Source organism: Lactuca sativa, chromosome 7 (assembly GCF_002870075.4).
Source record: "Lactuca sativa cultivar Salinas chromosome 7, Lsat_Salinas_v11, whole genome shotgun sequence".
Classification (NCBI taxonomy): Eukaryota; Viridiplantae; Streptophyta; class Magnoliopsida; order Asterales; family Asteraceae; genus Lactuca; species Lactuca sativa.
This window is the reverse complement of record NC_056629.2, coordinates 34,516,485-34,520,705: the sequence shown is the minus strand read 5'-3', so window position 1 is coordinate 34,520,705 and position 4,221 is coordinate 34,516,485. Positions and strand designations below refer to the sequence as shown.

Genomic DNA, 4,221 nt, shown 5'->3' with positions numbered 1-4,221 from the left:
ACCCTAAAAAAGCTATAGAACTGAGGAGGCGAAGATTACCACATCTTTATTTTGCAACATGAATGTCCCCGTTATGATGGATACCTGTTGATGACAAGAAACCAAATTATCAAGATAAAAATAATTATAACATTTCTTGCATTTTGGATAAATATGTGCAAATATTATCTTATATTAAGAAATAAACTAATAGTAGCATGCAATTAATGAAGAGACAGATTTAGTCCCTGAAAAACTTACATATAAAACACTCTTTATAATGGATGCACAATTTAAAGTCAACGAGAGAGCAAATCCAGTCAACATGGCTATGAATGGATAACTTGTGAGTAGTGGTATAGACACAACCTACACAAAACATATTCAAGACCTCACTTATCAAAAAAACATCCCATTTTTCAAGATTCATATATATAACTTTTTTTCTCTCATGCAAAATCAATAATTACATCAAAAATGAATAATTAAATTAAACAAATGGTAAAAGAAAAACTAAATTAAAGAAAAATCGCTTACTCCTGCAATACGAGCTACTACTATGGGGCCAAATATCCTTTCCATAATTGGATACAATGTGAACTGGAAGTGTAAATCATATTCATAGGCCTGCACCATCCCAGTTTAAAAGGTACATTTAGTTAGACGATTGTGTACAAAAGCTAATAACTGTCCTGATGTATAGTGGCTTCAGATTAAAGGACTTGCAACAAATCTTGTAAGAGCATAAATGAAAAGTGCAGTGTTGTAAACTGTAATAGAAAGAAATAAAAGTAAAATGTTTTCACAATATGCAAATACATAAAAGTACGTTGTTATTTCTTGTAAACTGTAATATACCTGGAAAGTGAATATGACCTGGAAAGTGAATATGACCTGGAAAGTGAATATCATCTTCTGCCACATTCTCCAACATGATGAACTCAGGGACATTAATAAATGGAGGATCATTTCGTGGGTTGACAATGACTGGAATATCCAAATCATGCTTCCCATGCTTGTTCATGGTGGTAACCCTAACAGTATCTTCACCACTGAAGTTCCCCTCCCTGATTTATAAATATCATATAATATTAAGAGGTTAAAACTCAAAAGTAAAGGGAAAGTAGTTAAAAAAAATTGGTAGAATTTTGAGTACCCGATGTATCTAGGGTTTGCTCACATAGTTGAACCATCTCTTTATGCTTCCCCAGCTGTGTAATAAGTAGGGGCAAATCAGTCAATTTCAATTATTAAACTAACAAAGATTATGAATCACATTCACATACCATGAGAAGAGCCTCTCCTTTCATATTAAGTAGTTTCTCTGAAAAGGAGCTTATTGACCTTCATGAAATTGGGATCTAATGCAGCAGCCATTCTACAGTCGTTTAGACATTTTCCCTCATTCTTCCAAGAGCCATGCGTATAGTTGCACGATTGCTATAATAGAAAATAAGAGGCTGTATACAAACGCCAGGTGTCTCTGTATGTTGTATTGAACTAATACCCTTTGAATAACATACTTCAGCTTCTGATAAATCTCCACTCTTATAAACCTCGTTTCCCCTGCACAAATCAATTTATTTCAGAAATCAAAATCATATTAGGTTTATACAAATGTAAAATATCAAAAAAAAAGGGGGGGGGGGGGGGATAAAACAACACCTTTTTCGCCAACTGTCACATGTTTCTTGTAGCCTTTGTGTGCTCCCTGTTACCAGGTTTATGAGAATATGACAAATTAACACAGCCAGTTCTCAGCTTATACTTCTTCTGATGTGGTCGTTGTCTCACTGCCATGTCAGCACTAGCAAAAGATGTAACAGAAGGTGAATATATAGATTTTCATGTCAAAAAAAAACTTACAAGAACAACTAGCGGATCACAAGTAAGAGCATGGCCATTGATCATGTTAATAGGAAGCATGTTCCTATCTCGATCTATTGTGTTCACTAGAGTCTCATCTCCATTCAGCCATATTTGAGCAACATCAAGTCCAACCTTCACCAAACCACCCTATAAATAAACATATATATGTAAATACTAGTAAATAGTCAAACAAAAGTTTACTAAAGTCAACTTTAGGCTACTTACTGGATTGTTTCGGAGATCCAAAATGTAAGATTCAACACCCTGATTTTCCAATTCACGAATGGCGTGTTTCATATCTGTAGCAGCAGTCTGTTTGCAAAATCTTGTTGTTAGATGAATTTAAGATATGAAGTTATAAAGTAAGACTAAGATTTAGAGAATTAATAAGCACCTGGGAGAAGGCTAATAGCTTTACATATCCGGTTTTGGATACATGACCATTTGGTGTTCTATGAGGAATGATGACACTTGATATAGGAGAAAGTCTGATGAATTCCCGGGGTAGTTTCACCTCTCTAAAACTAGAGTCAATGGCCAACTTTTTTCCCTGTAGATCAGAAATGTGAACATGCACAAATTTCTATAAAATCCTTTAGAAAGGAATCAACCATTACATTCCTTCCTACAAAACTTACATTGTGCACTTTGACTGTAACACTTGTCCCAACATGACCTCTGAGCTTTTGTGCAGCAGCTTCACCACTAATCCCTTTAATTCTCTCTCCATTTATTTCAATTAACTCATCTCCTACATGTATTCAAGCTCTAGCAGCTGGGCTACCCTCAACACAGGACAATACAACCTGAAACAAAAAATTTTAAATTTTTAAAAATAAAAAATAAATAAGAATCCATAACTGAGGTCTCAAGTTCAAGTCTCGACATCACCAACCATATGACCGGTTTCTGGTTCAGTATTCACAAATAGTCCAACTCCTTGCACGTTTCCATCACTTCCAATTCTAAAACTTTGGTATTCCTGTACAAATCATTGCCGAAAAGAAAATAGAGTAAGTTTCCCCTTTTGGAATCTAGGAGTAAGAATAAGTTACAAAAATGGTCCCTGTTGTTTCTGAATTTTAGTCCAAAACTGAAAACTCTTTCAGAAACCACAGGGACAATTTTTGTAAAAGTAATGTGAAAATTCACACCTTTGGACTGATAATGCGAGTGAAGCAATCTCCAAGAGTAGAAAGCATTCCTTTAATCTTGCTGTATGCGGCATCAGCTGTTCTAAGTGGAAGCATTTCCACCATTGTTTGTTGGAATTTTGAGTCCTAGTCTACAGAAAACACATAAACTTACGTTAAACTTATTGACACTAAATGACATAAAACAACAGAAATGAATCGTACCTTGATGATTAAAAGTTGGATCAACAAAAGCGTCTCTGATCAAACCCCAAGTCTCTACGAGAGTTCGCTGCACAACATTCACCTGTTACGAAATCAAATTTTACCAAACCCATATAAGCAATAGATCGAACACCTTATCTGCACAACCCAAACAAACTACTAAAAAAGATGATCGAACTGAACACCTACCTCATGAGTATGAGAAGCTGGGAATGCTATTGTCAAGGACTCGGCAAGAGCTGGTGAATCTAAACAAACAGAGACTGCAGCAGCGAGCCCGATCAAACCTTTAGCAATTGAATCAATCAATTTCTTATTGGATTCAACTGATTCGTTCGAATTTGCCTTGGGTAAAGCTTGAGGTGGTGTTGGTACTTTACACTTGCTATGGTAACCATTGAAATTGGAAGAAGATAATCAGTACTTATAGGGAAAAGTTGAAGAGGTTGGTGTTTGAGGGGTTTTGGTGTAAATTGATGAAAGGGGTGAAGAATTACTAAGATCGAGATTAGGTCGGCATAGAGCATCCATGGTAGATACTCTAACTGGAGGATTTAGGGGGTTTGTAGATCGTAATCAAGATGAAGGGATTTTTGGGGAATGAATGAACAAGTGTAATGGTTGGATTTAAGGGGATTTATGGTAATCCCTAAAAATCAGACCCAAAAATCTCTATATTGGGTTTACAAATACACAAACCATGCTTTTTACTGGTTCAGAAAACTAGAAGGGTGATTAGGGTTTTCTAGAGAGAGAGAGAGAGAGAGAGAGAGAATGTAGTGGTAGAGAGAATGCAGAGCTAGAGACTTGACCCAACATTTAATATACCTGGTAGAGAAGAAATAACGAGGTTTGCTAAACCCTATCGCAGCCATTAATCTCTGTATCCTCACATAGTCACACAGGGAGCAATGATCGATCTTAGAATTCTCACAGGTCTCGTCAATCTAGCCCCTCAGCCAAGAAGAAATTCGATACTAATAAGAAGAAACGAGGCCTCACAGCGAAACCTTAA

General features: G+C 36.1%; 1 pseudogene; it reads right to left on the bottom strand.

The window, feature by feature from the left end:
* Positions 1-687: 687 nt before the first annotated feature.
* On the bottom strand, positions 688-3,737 carry LOC111880661 (carboxyl-terminal-processing peptidase 3, chloroplastic-like; annotated as a pseudogene).
* Positions 3,738-4,221: the final 484 nt, after the last annotated feature.